Below are 14,622 nucleotides of genomic sequence, written 5' to 3'. Positions count from 1 at the left end.
GATAACTAATTTGTTCTCTGAATGTCGTCTGGTATTTAAGATCTAATTGAAAAAGTATTTTAAAACTAACATTTGATCCCATTGATGCTTTCGCGATCTTTGACCAGCTTTTGACACCATGCTATTGATGGAAGTAACTGGTCATATTGCAACATGATGAATACAGGGTCTTCTCATTTGTTGCGAGTGTACCCATCTGGTCTCCCACAATGGTACACCACTGTCACAAACTTCCAATCAGAAAAATGTCCTTCCACCACTACCCTTTGCCTCCTATCACAAGTCAATTTTGGATCCAATTAGCCAGTATTCCTTGGATCCCATGTGTCTTAACCCTCTGGACCAGCCTACCATACAAGACTGTACTACCTTTCTAAATTGCCTTACAAAACTCGAGATAGACATGATCAATCTCCTTAGTTGCCTCTTCAAAAAACTCATATGAATTAGTGAAGCAGGATTTTTCTCTACACAAAACCATGCTGACTATCATTGATCACCCCCGGCTTTCCCAATGTGCAGAAATCACACCCCTTTGGTCTTTCCAACTAGGTATGAGGACAAGGTTGGGGCTACTGAGCAGTCCAATTTGCTTTTGAGCTGAGTGACCTGTTGCTGTGCAGCTCATCATGTGTATTAATGGCACCACCTTCAATTTTTCTTTTTCAGTCTGAGGAATGCAGACCCATGGCTGAAATCTTGATGTATAATTCCTGTATGCGGGCCATTTAGATATCCGAAATGCATTTAGACTCGGTCACCTGTTGAAGGTTTGAAAATTACGTTCTGTTGACTGGAATGGAAATGAGAATCAAATGGGTTATGTACCTTGTTGCCAAAAGTGAAAAAGACCCCATGTGTTTTTTTTTAAATCAGTTTATATCTTAATATCTTCTTGGAAGCAATGCAAATAATTAAGAACTTTTTGTGTTCCAAAGTGAAATCTTGTGCATCACACTCTCGCGTTATAATTTGCAGATTCTGATTGAAGGAGGAAATAGCTTGGTTAACACAATTGTTCCAGCAGATCTAAATGTAAATCAGCAGAGACCAGAAGCTGGCTGAATTTAGTTCTGAAGAAAGTGGTAAATTTGAGGTCAGAAGAGTAAACGACCAGGGTCACAGTTTTCCTGATTGGCATCTTCGTTAAAATTGTTGCAATCTTTCTGCACTGAGCAGTCTTCAGAACTGAAACTCCTATTAGTACCATCACATCACCATTCTGTGACATCGAGAAATACTTTCTGACATTAGCCTGCAAGCTATTTCCATCAAGACAAATGTAGCAAAAAAATTCCACATCCTGTGGCTTTATTGTGCTATTGTGAAAAGTCAGTGTGGACAAAATTAAATCCATGATCCATGTATAAATAAGAATATTTAAAATAATTATGAACTTGATATAATTTATAAACAAACAGAGTATGGGAGTGGGAAAAATAGTCATTGTTTTGTAAAAATCAATCATCTGGGAATGATTAACAAGGAAAAAGATGCTTATCCCCAAAGAAATATCAGTGATCAGGTACAGATTCACAGGTTGATAGCTGAAATTGCAAGACCATTTCCACTGGAGCAGAGAAGGAATATTGGAAATTTAATGGAAGTTTCTAAAATTATCAACAATTTTATTGAATTGAAAGGAAATTCATTTCCTCTAGTTAGTTGTCAGTCAGAGAGGGTCACCATCTTCATTTTGGTATAGGTGGCAATAGGAAAGGTAAGGAGAAATGTAAATGGTTCCAAAATTCCAACAATTTTTTTCTTTGATGACAGAGAACACATTTTTTGATATAATAATTATACAAAACTGAGGTACAGGAATTTACAGTGTTGCACGAGAAATCGGAAGGAAGGGTGGGCTAGTTTCGGCTTGTTCTAACAAAATATTTGAACCATTGGAAAGCTATGAGTTGTAATATGAGTTTGTTGGGAAAAGAATACACTTACCAGAAAAGTTTCAATCAACTGAAGTTTAATCTTTTTTTAAAATTCTGTAAAGTGTTGAGACAGGCAGTGTCGTTCTTGTTCTCTCTCCTACTGGTCAATGCCATGATGAAGTTGCTTTTCACTCTTGAATGCTTTGCTCAAGATAGGAACAGTCTGCTGTGTGTTAGAATGAGTGTATGTTCCTCACTTTCTTGGACTCAGAAATGGGCAAAAGGACATCACAGGTTCATTTCAATGAGCTATGTAACACTTCATATCTTACTTCTCTGGAACCCCATTGGAATAAAAAAAAAAGCAGGGCAAGTCTTTAACAATGGCCAAGCCAATAAAATGAGCTTTACACAATGGTCAGAAGTGTACATTTTTCTCACAGGAACAGTTGCTGGCCAATCAAGAATATTTCACAAATCCATCATCAAAGAAAGATTTCTTCCTCAACTCCAACCATGAACTCTCATCCCACAACTCTTAATCCCATCACAAAAAAATTGTTCTTTTCAGTTTTGAGAATACTAACCAATTCATCATCTGTGGCCTTCTGGGAGATAAGAGTTCCACATTTACATTTATTTTTAATTGAGATATATAGTACTGTAACAGGCCAATTCAGCCCTACAAGTCCATACCACCCAATTTACACCCCATTAACCTACATCTTGGTACATTATTTGAAGGGTGGGAGGAAACTCATGCAGACACAGGGAGAACGTACAAACTCCTGATAAACAGTGTGGGATTCTAACCCAGGTCCTGTCCTCATCACTGGCACCGTAAAGGCATTATGCCTTTTTTTTTTGGAACATGGAATATAAAAGCACAGTACAGGCCCTTCGGCCTTCAATGTGGTGTCAACCCATATAAACTTACTTAACAATCTAAACCCTCCCTCCTTCATATCCATAACCTTCTTTTATTCCTGCATCCATGTGCCTGATTTAAATATTCCTTTTATTACAGCCTCCACCACCACCATTCCAGGCACCTACTATTCTCTGTGTGAAAAAAAAATTATCCCTGACGTCTCCCCTAAACTTTCTTCCCCTCACTTTGTACAGAAGACCTCTGGTGTTTGCTACTCTCACCTTGGGAAAAAGATGTTGACTGATCACCCTTATCGATACCTCTCTAATAACTCTCCTCTAATGCTTCTTTGCTCCAAAGAGAAAAGCCCTAACTCTGCTAACCTTGTCTCATATGACATGTTTTCAAATCCAGGCAACATACCTGTAAATCTCCTCTGCACTCTCCAGAAGGACATATCCTTCCTGTAAAGAAGTGACCAGAACTGAACACAATATTCCAAATGTTATCTAATCAGAGTTTTATAGAGCTGCAACATTACCTCACAAGTCTTGACCTCAATCCCCCAACTAATGAAGGCCAGCATAGCATCAGTCTTATTTAACTACCCTATCAATCTGCGTGGCTACATTGAGGGATCTATGGATTTGGACCCCAAGATCCCCACACTATTAAGAAATGAACTATGTACTCAGCCTTCATTTGATCTTCCAAAATAAATCACTTCACGTTTACTGCATTATACTCCACCTGCTACTTCTCTGCCCAACTCTGCATCCTGTGGTAATCTATGATGATCTTCCACAACAATCTTTGTGTAATCGCAGACTTACTGATCCATCTCTCTACTTCTTTGACAAGGTCATTGTTAAAAATTGCAAAGAGCAGGGGTCCCAGAACAGATCCCTGCAGATCTCAATTAGTCACTGACCTCCAGGCAGAATACATTCTATCTACTAAGACCCTCTGATCTCTGCAGGCAAACCAATTCTGAATCCACAAAGCCAAGTTACATGCTTCCCATGCACCATGACTATTTGAATGAGTTAACCATGGTGGACTTTGTCAAATGTCCAACTAAAATCCATATTTACCACATCTCAAGCCCCACCCTCATCTATTTCTTTTGTTACTTCCTAAAAAAACTCAATTAGACTTGTGAGGCATGGCCTACCCCTCATAAAGCCGTGCTGACTATCCTATTATCTAAATGCTCAGAAATCCTGCCTCTAAGAATCTTCTCCAATAGCTTGCCAACCATTGATGTAGAATTCATTGGTCTATAATTCCCAGGGTTCTCCCAGTACATTTATTTTAAACAAGGGACCACTTTTGCTATTCTCTAATCCTCCAGTACCTTCCCTGTGGCAAGGGAGGATGCAAAGGTCATTGCCAGTGCCCTAGTAATCTTTTCACTTGCTTCCTGAAGTAACCTGAGGTATCTCTCATCTGGTCCTGGGGACCTATCAATCCTAATGTCTTTAAGAAGATACAGCACATAAACTTGTCCTGTGCTGACCTCACATTGACAAGATTCCACTCTCTGGTGATTATTGAAGCAAAGTATTCATTTTGGACTTCCCATACTTCTTCTGACTCCATCCTGAAGTGGCCCTGCCTTTACTTCTTCACGTGCATTGAATGTATTTAGGTTTTCCTTAATCCTACTTGCAAAGGCCTTCTTGTGCCTACTTTTAACCACCCAAAATCCTTTCTTAATTTCCTTCCTGGCTACCACATCATTCTCATGAGCCTTTCAGACATTTGCCTCCTGTTTGTGCCCTTCTTCCTCTTAACTAGCGGTCTAATCTCTTTTGTCATCTACAGTTCCTTTATCAAACCCGTAGCAGTGGGTACAAGTGTATCCAGAACCTCTCGTAAGTGGTCCCTAAATATCCTGCACATTACTACTGTGCTTTTCCCAATTTACTTTCCTTAGTTCCTGTCTAATCCCATCATAATTAGTGCTTCCCCATTTAAACACTTTACCATTTTGTCTACTCCTATTCTTCTCCATAGTGATGCTAAAGGTCAGGTATTGTGGTCACTTTCACCAAATTGCTCCTCAGCCAAAAGGTCAATCACCTGACCAGGTTCGTTACCCAATTCTCAATCCAGTAAGGCCTCGCCTCTAGTTGGTTGCTCCACATACTCTGTCAGGAATCCTTCTTGGACATACATGACAAATTCTGCCCTATCTATCCCTCTTGCAGTTAGGAGTTTTACGTCAATATTTGGGAAGTTGAAGTCTCCCACAACATCCACCCTGTTATTTCTGCACCATTCCAAAATCTGCCTACTTACCTGCTCATCAGTCTCCTGAGGGTTAGTTGGGGGCCATAGATACTCCCAATGCAGTGATCGCTTCCCCCATTTCTGAATTCACATACTGTTGAATCCCTCCACAATTTACTTTCCTCCCTTTCTGCAGCTGCGATACGATCCTTGAGTCATAATGCTCCAATCCTTTCCCCCTCCCAGCCTATCCTTTTAAAACATCTAAACCCCCTGTACCTGCATCATTCAATACTGTCTTTGCATTAGCCATGTCTCTGTAATAGCCACAACATTTGTAATTCCTTGTGTGTGAGGAAATGCTGCCTGATTTCAGTTGTAAAGTGGGTGTAATTGCTCACCCACTTAAACTTCAGGTCCCCAACATGTTCTACTCCCACTTTGCCATCAAAAACTGCAGAGCAGAAACACAGATGTGGTCAAGCATACTACATTTCAGAGCCCAGACTTTGGCTCTCCCACACCTCATATTTACCCAAACACCAAGACCCCATGAGTTGTATCCCAGAAATCATGGACCTCATCACTTCAGGAAATCTCTCTGCCACCACCTCTAACCTAATCATGCTCCAACTCCACCTGCTTCCATCTTCTACCCAAAATTCACACAGAACTGCCCTTGCAGACCCATTATTTCTGCCTGCTGCTGTCCCATCAGACTCCTCATAAGTCAACACCAGTATTTTGGTCGAAGGAAGACATCTCAGAGGCACCTCTATGGAAAGTCTTGCTTTGAAATGAATACAGCACAGCTGGAAGAACTGGGAGGCTTAAGCGGAGTCCTCACAAGATGTATTACCGGAGTCTGGTAAAACCACTGTTGTATATATTTGCCATAGGTAAATGTCATGACCTTTCCTGGTTGACCCTGCTCCCACTGGCTGGCTCTTGACTCTTCCCCCTTTCTTCCCCATAAAGCCTGTCATGCTACAAGTCTTCCCGCAGTTCGAGTGTGGGACAGTGTGAGTGACCGACACAGGGATGCTGTCCATCTCTTGTAAATAAAAGCCTTCAGTCTTTGTGTAATTGATCGTGCTTCTTGGGAAGAAATAGCTGTGGAAGTCAATCGGCTTGTCAAGGATGTTCCCTCCATGAGCAAGAAACTGTTGGGTGTAGAATAACAAATAAATCCACATTAGAAATTCAAGAAATCTGTAAATCATGGAAAAAGTGTCAAGTAATATCTATAAAACACATCTAAGTTATTTACATTCTCTAAGGAAGTAAATCTGTCATAGTTATTCATTTTCAATAGTTATGTGAATTCAGATCCACAGGAAAATATTCAGCAACCAGTATATGATCCTTCACAATTTCTGTCACCTCCAACTTGATCCCACCACCAGACACATCTTCTCCTCTCTGCCTTCTGTAGAGACCCCTCCCTCCGTGACTCCCTCGTCCACTCATCCCTTCCTATTTATCGCCCCCTTGGCTCCTTCACTTGTGAAACTGTGGGAGTCATCTACTGCATCTGATTCTCCCATTGAGGTATTCCCTGCTTTGGAGAGCCTGGTCGTAGACTGCGATTTCACTGAGCTCCCTCGCTCAGTTTGCATTAATTACAGGGATCTTTAGTGGCCAGCCATTTCAATTCTGCACCCAATTCTTGCGCCAACATGGCCTCACGCACTGCCAAATCAGGACAACCTGTAAAATGAAGAAGCAACATTTAATTTTCCCTCTGGGAACTCTCCAACCAGATGGCATTAACATCGACTTCTCCAGTTTCTGCTAGACCACTCCCCGTTCTCCATCTCTGCCCTATTCCTCTGTCTCCTTTCCTCCTGCTCTCAACCCCCTTCTCTCCATTCACAGCTATTCACCTGCCCCTGTTTCTCATGTTCCCTCGCTCCCTCATCTATTACCTCTTGCCTGAACTCCTCCCCTTGTCTCTCTTCCCAACTATTCTATACAGACACCTGCCTACATTTGACTCATACCTTGATGAAGGGTTTAAGCCAAAACATTGTTATGTATCTTTATATTTGCTATATAAAGCATGCTGTGTGACTGGCTGAGTTTCTCCAGCATTGTGTTTTTACTTTTACCCCAGGAAAATTGTGCAAGTTTTGCAAATAAAAGACAAAAAAACTGCTGGAAATATTCAGCAGTCGATATAAATGAAGTTAACAGAGAATATTTTAATAAATGTTCCCACTGCCTCAAATGTCAAATACAGGTACTGAGTAAAAACCTTTGACAGACTGGAGTGTGACTTTCTTTACAAAGTATTGGAGAAATTTGGATTGGGACAACCATTTATTAATTGGGTAAAAATACTCTAACATAATCCCCAAGCTAAAAATTATTATAAACGGGCAAATATCTCCAGTGACCCTGCTGGGTAGATGCAGTAGCAGGGTTACCTACTGTCCCCTGTATTGTTTATACTAGCTATTAAACCAAACTGCTAGCAGAAACCATCTGACATGATCCAGAAACAAAGGAGTTCAAGGTGGGCAAGAAGGATGACAAAATCAATTTATTTGCAGATGATCTGCTAGTATATTTGACCAACCTGGGGGGAAATCGTTGGCCAGGCTGGGGACCACACTGGAAGGTGATGGCAAGATCTCTCGGTACAAGATAAATCTAGATAAAAGTGAAATCATGCCCTTGACAAAGGGGGATTACAGACAGTATCAACAAGGGAGCCAGTTTAAACGGCTGCAGGAGGGCAGAAAATATTTGGGCATAAAAGTAGATAAAAATTTAAGTAATTTATATAAACTATTATCTCCTTTTGCTCCAGAAGAGTGAGAAGGATTTAGATAGATGGACAACTCTGCCCATAACTTTGGTGGGCAGAGTTAACTGTGTTAGAATGAAGGTGACTGCAATATCTATTTCAGTCCTTGCCCATTCCATTGTCCCAGGGCTTCTTTAAGATACTCAGTGGATGTATCAGAAAGTTCCTATGGAATGGTAAAGTGGCTAGAATATCCATGGAAAAATTGACTTGGGACTATAAATTGGGAGGCCTGAAATTGGTTATGTTTTATTTGGTGGCCCAGTGAAGGTTTGTTGCCTCAATCTTTGAGGGAGGTGGTATTCCTTCCTTGGGTTACACATGATAGGAGAAAAGATAGCAGGAGAGTTCATATACAAATGAGACACAACAATGATATCAAAGAAAACAGATAATCCCATATTAAAACATGTAATTCAGATATGGCAAAAAATAACCAATGTATTGGAATAAAGGTGGGGATATCTCCTAAAGTGATCTTGACCCAAAATAAATTAATATCCATGACTCTGGATAATAAAATCCTGGACATCTGGTGCCAGAGGGGACCAGGTATATTGAGGGTTGTTATGAGCAAGGGCAGTTCGTGTCATTCTAACAGTTGAAGGATAAGTGTGATTCCGCAAATAAAACTTTATTCTGCTATCTCCAGCTAAGATCTTTCTTAAGGGATCATTTGAGACTGACTATGTTCCTGCCCATGTGTAATGCCATGGAGATTGTAATTCAAAAGGGGAATACACATAAGTTTATTTCGATTATCTATCTCCTATTTCAAATTGAGGGCCCGAAGCTGGGCTTACACAGGTCGAGGGAATAGTGAGAATCGGACTTGGGCACAACAATCCACGAGCGGTGCTGGTTAGACTAGTGTCGGTACAGCATGACAGCAGTTATTAATGCCAGGTAAAGGTTGGTGCAGTATTATTTCCTGTATCAGCTGTAGATCATACCACAAAAACAACATAAATCTAAACCAGAAATTTCAGAAATGTGCTTTAGGTGCAGTGTGGAGATTTTAACCTTTATCCACTCAACCTGGCTGTGTACAAATCTTTTGAGATCCCCCTGGGAGGACCTGGGGAACATTCTGAAAAAAATTACAAAGGTGGATTTTCCACAGGATCTGATTGTACCTCTGGGAAACATGGATGTATGATTTAAACTGTGCAGATACCAAATTCAGTCACCTTGGCGGTAGCCAGGAAATGTTATAGCAGTCACATGGAAGTCCGACTCCCAACTAAACATGACATAATGAAATACGGAGATATAGAGATGTATTCCCCTGGACAAAGACATGTACCATTTAAGAAGACAATATGACACATTCATTACAGTATGGCAGCCTTATCTGCTACATATAGGTACGCAGATATAGTTACACCCCTTCTAAATAGAAGAAAGGTAAAAATCCATTCTAACAAGACCCACTCTTCCTGAATCCATGCCATGTCTGCCTGATTGAACAATTGAAATCCAGACATCTTGCTTTTTATTCCTTCATGATAGCTTGATGTATTTTCGTAACTACAAATGCACTGATTTCCATACATATCCCAAAGGTATGCCAGTGGGTGAACTAGACACTGAATTTCTCCTGAATGTAGGTGGGTGGCAGGAGAATTAAAGGGTAGATATGGATAAGTTGAGATTGTGCACAGGAAAAGGGAAATATAAAAGGGAGCAATGAGAATGATGGCAACTAACATGTATCAAATGGTGAATTTCCTTTTCTGTGTTGGAGCTAGTTAATGAATGCAAGTGAGGGAATTATGATGTTCTGAATGTAACTAGAACACCCTTAATTTAGATCAGCCATTCTCAACCTTTTTTTTGGCTACACCACTGCTCAACGTTTATAGGCCTCCTTCCCTGTGAAGCAGTCAAGTTTAGTTGGGTTCTTCCTTATTTTTCTCCTACTGATTTCACACCATAGCCCCCCCCCCCCTTAAATGTGCTGTGGCCCCCCCAGGGTTGCTCAATGGCCCCTGTTGAGAATGGCTGCTTTAGCTAAAGGTATACCCCTCCAGCCTGGGTAAGAAACCTGCATAGGAGAAGGCCACTCCCATATAAAACCTACGACCCAAGGACCTCGCTGCCACATCCCAGCTTGCTTGGCCATGGCACGCGAACCATGGGTGTAAAGGGTGGGGCCAGTACTGCGCGCACTGCACTCCACCTAAAAGCTCCTTTGCGCAGGCCCGAGGACAGGTCCACGTCCACCCCCTCCACGTCCTCCCCCTCCACGTCCTGCCCCTCAAAAGATGCTCACAAACTCAAGCTAGCATGCTGGAACATCAGAACCATGCTAGACAAGGCTGACAGCCACCGACCTGAACGTCAGTCTGTCCTCATTGCACATGAACTCCTCAGACTTGACATCGACATAGCCGCTCTCAGTGAAGTCCGCCTTGCAGATGTAGGCAGCCTCCAAGAACGCGGCGCGGGCTACACACTCTACTGGTCTGGCAAGCCTTTGGATGAACGACGCCTATCTGGTGTAGGCTTCATGGTCAAGAACTCCATTGCCTCCAAACTCGAAAACCTCCCGACAGGCCACTGGGACCGGATCATGTCCATGCAACTCCCCCTTCAAAACAAACGTCGCATCACCCTCATCAGTGTCTATGCTCCAACCCTCCAGGTGGAACCAACAGAAAAGGACAAGTTCTACACTGACTTGCGCAACCTCATTCAACGCACCCCTACAGCTGACAAGGTTGTCATCCTTGGCGACTTCAACGCTCGAGTCGGCAAAGACTCAGAAACCTGGCCAGGAATCCTGGGCAAGCATGGTGTCGGCAAGTGCAACGACAACGGGCGCCTCCTGTTGGAGCTCTGCGCAGAACAGCGGCTTGTCATTACAAACACCCTTTTTCAGCAGAGGGACAGCCTGAAGACTACTTGGATGCATCCCCGATCCAAACACTGGCTCCTCCTGGACTACCTCCTGGTGCGAGAAAGAGACAAACGAGATGTGCTTCACACCAGGGTCATGCCCAGCGCGGAATGCCACACTGACCACCGGCTGGTTCGCTGCAAGCTCAACCTTCACTTCAAGCCAAAGCCCAGGAACAGTAAAGCCCCCAGAAAGAGGTTCAATGTTGGAAACCTGCAGTCAGACGAAGTGAGAGGAAACTTCCAGGCAAACCTCAAAGCAAAGCTCGACGATGCAATCAGCCTCACGGACTCGTCCCCTGAAACCCTCTGGGATCAGCTGAAGACTACCATACTGCAATCCACTGAAGAGGTACTGGGCTTCTCCTCCAGGAAAAACAAGGACTGGTTCGACGATAACAGCCAGGAAATCCAGGAGCTGCTGGCAAAGAAGCGAGCTGCCCACCAGGCTCACCTTACAAAGCCGTCCTAGCCAGAGAAGAAACAAGCCTTCTGTCGCGCATGCAGCCATCTTCAGCGCAAACTCCGGGAGATCCAAAATGAGTGGTGGACTAGCCTTGCCAAGCGAACCCAGCTCAGCGCGGACATTAGCGACTTCAGGGATTTTTACGAGGGGCTGTGTATGGCCCCTCACCCCAAGTCCAAAGCCCGCTGCGCAGCTCAGACGGCAAAGTCTTCCTCAGCGACAAGATCTCCATCCTCAACCAATGGTCAGAACACTTCCAATCTCTTTTCAGTGCCAACCGCTCAGTCCAAGATTCCGCCCTGCTCCAGCTCTCTCAACAGCCCCTAAGGCTAGAGCTGGATGAGGTCCTCACCCGGGATGAGACATATAAGGCAATTGAACAACTGAAAAGTGGCAAAGCAGCAGGTATGAATGGAATCCCCCCAGAGGTCTGGAAGGCTGGCGGCAAAACTCTGCATGTCAAACTGCATGAGTTTTTCAAGCTTTCTTGGGACCAAGGAAAACTGCCTCAGGACCTTCGTGATGCCATCATCATCACCCTGTACAAAAACAAAGGCGAGAAATCAGACTGCTCAAACTACAGGGGAATCACGCTGCTCTCCATTGCAGGCAAAATCTTCACTAGGATTCTCCTGAATAGATTAATACCTAGTGTCACTGAGAATATTCTCCCAGAATCACAGTGCGGCTTTCACGCAAACAGAGGAACTACTGACATGGTCTTTGCCCTCAGACAGCTCCAAGAAAAGTGCAGAGAACAAAACAAAGGACTCTACATCACCTTTGTGGACCTCACCAAAGCCTTTGACACCGTGAGCAGGAAAGGGCTTTGGCAAATACTAGAGCGCCATGGATGTCCCCAAAAGTTCCTCAACATGGTTATCCAACTGCACGAAAACCAACAAGGTCGGATCAGATACAGCAATGAGCTCTCTGAACCCTTCTCCATTAACAATGGTGTGAAGCAAGGTTGCGTTCTCGCACCAACCCTCTTTTCAATCTTCTTTAGCATGATGCTGAACCAAGCCATGAAAGACCTCAACAATGAAGACGCTGTTTACATCCGGTACCGCACGGATGGCAGTCTCTTCAATCTGAGGTGCCTGCAAGCTCACACCAAGACACAAGAGAAACTTGTCCGTGAACTGCTCTTTGCAGACGATGCCCCTTTAGTTGCCCATTCAGAGCCAGCTCTTCAGCGCTTGATGTCATGTTTTGCAGAAACTGCCAAAATGTTTGGCCTGGAAGTCAGCCTGAAGAAAACTGAGGTCCTCCATCAGCCAGCTCCCCACCATGACTACCAGCCCCCCCACATCTCCATCAGGCACACAAAACTCAAAACGGTCAACCAGTTTACCTATCTCGGTTGCACCATTTCATCAGATGCAAGGATCGACAACGAGATAGACAACAGACTCACCAAGGGAAATAGCGCCTTTAGAAGACTACACAAAAGAGTCTGGAAAAACAACCAACTGAAAAACCTCACAAAGATAAGCGTATACAGAGCCGTTGTCATACCCACACTCCTGTTCGGCTCCGAATCATGGGTCCTCTACCGGCATCACCTACAGCTCCTAGAATGCTTCCACCAGCTTTGTCTCCGCTCCATCCTCAACATTCATTGGAGCGACTTCATCCCTAACATCGAAGTACTCGAGATGGCAGAGGCCGACAGCATCGAGTCCACGCTGCTGAAGATCCAGCTGCGCTGGGTGGGTCACGTCTCCAGAATGGAGGACCATCGCCTTCCCAAGATCATGTTATATGGCGAGCTCTCCACTGGCCACCGTGACAGAGGTGCACCAAAGAAAAGGTACAAGGACTGCGTAAGGAAATCTCTTGGTGCCTGCCACACTGACCACCGCCAGTGGGCTGATATCGCCTCAAACCGTACATCTTGGCGCCTCACAGTTCGGTGGGCAGCAACCTCCTTTGAAGAAGACCGCAGAGCCCACCTCACTGACAAAAAACAAAGGAGGAAAAACCCAACACCCAACCCCAACCAACCAATTTTCCCCTGCAACCGCTGCAACCGTGTCTGCCTGTCCCGCATCGGACTTGTCAGCCACAAACGAGCCTCCAGCTGACATGGACATTTACCCCCTCCATAAATCTTCGTCCGCGAAGCCAAGCCAAAGAAAAGAAAGATAATCACTTGTTAATATATTTTGAGTTCAGCATTTTATTATGTGCACAATTTGATTACTGTTTTGGACAAAACCATACTCATAATATTATTATCAAGGGTATTGTGGATTGGGTTTTCAAAACACATTTTTGTGAGCTTGTCTATTTCTTTTGATTTGGTAATGCTGACTTCTTCAGAGCATGACCCAGTTTGAAACAAAATTATCTCCATAACTCTCCACCCACCTCATCACCCATAATATTAATCAGCTTCTATTGCTTGTTATGTTGAGTAAACCTTTATTTTGATTTTAGATAGAAACCTCATAGGCACAATGATTAATTTCTCTGTTCAAGCATTGATCCGTGCTTAGCCCAATGCTCTACTCATTATACACCCATGACTGTGTGGTCAGGCACATTTCCAGTGCTATCTACAAGTTTGCTGATGACACCACAGTTGTTGGCTGAATCACAAACGTCAATGAGGAAGTGTACAGGAGGGAGATAGACCAACGTGTTGAACGATGTAACAGCAACAACCTTGTGCTCAATGTCAGCAAAACCAAGGAGATGATTGTGGACTTCAAGGGGAAGTCAGGGGAACACGACCCACTCCTTATGGAAGGCTCAGTAGTGGAGAGGGTCAAGAACTTCAAATTCTTGGGTGTCAAAATCTCCGAGGATCTGTCCTGGAGCCTCCTTGTTGATGCAATCACAAAAAGGACTCGCTAGTAAGGTGAGGTGTCTGAGGAGATTTGGTATTTCACCGAAGACTCTCGTAAACTTCTACAGTTGTACTGTGGAGAGCATTCTGGCTGGTTGCATCACTGACTGATTTGGAGGCGCCAACTCTCAGAAAAAACTCCAAAGTGTTGTTAACTTGATCTGCAACATAACAGGCACCAGACTTCACTCCATCGAGGAGATCTACCTGAGATAGTATCTAAAAAATCAGCCTCTATCCTGAAAGACCCTCACCACCCAGGCCATGCCCTCTTCACTCTGCTAACATTGGAAAAAAGGTACAGGAGCCTAAAGATAGCAGCACAAGGACAGCTTCTTCCCTGCTGCCATCAGATTCCTGAATAATCAATGAACCAAAGATGCTGCCTTACTTTTTGTGTACTATTATTTTTTCATATAGTAGTATTTTAAGATGATTATAATATGAATGTTTGGACTATGACGCTGCCACAAAACACCAAATTTCATGACTTGTTCATGACAATAAATCCTGATTCTGATGTAATTTATAGGCATCTTAAAACTTAACATCTGTAAAACATTCTATGCACATAAAAATGTACTTCGTTTGCAGTTTTTG

General features: G+C 43.4%; 1 long non-coding RNA gene across 1 annotated transcript in view; it reads right to left on the bottom strand.

Annotated features, from left to right (window-relative positions):
- Positions 1-1,789: 1,789 nt before the first annotated feature.
- The window catches only part of LOC138736667 (uncharacterized), a 65,440-nt gene continuing 52,607 nt past the window's right edge, over positions 1,790-14,622 (bottom strand). Inside the window, exon 3 of the long non-coding RNA XR_011340484.1 lies at positions 1,790-6,149. This is a non-coding gene — a long non-coding RNA (uncharacterized lncRNA). The remainder of the gene's footprint in view (positions 6,150-14,622) is intronic.

This window comes from Narcine bancroftii, chromosome 6 (genome assembly GCF_036971445.1).
Source record: "Narcine bancroftii isolate sNarBan1 chromosome 6, sNarBan1.hap1, whole genome shotgun sequence".
Classification (NCBI taxonomy): domain Eukaryota; kingdom Metazoa; phylum Chordata; class Chondrichthyes; order Torpediniformes; family Narcinidae; genus Narcine; species Narcine bancroftii.
The sequence above is the reverse complement of the archived record's forward strand: the minus strand, read 5'-3'. Positions and strand labels throughout refer to the sequence as shown.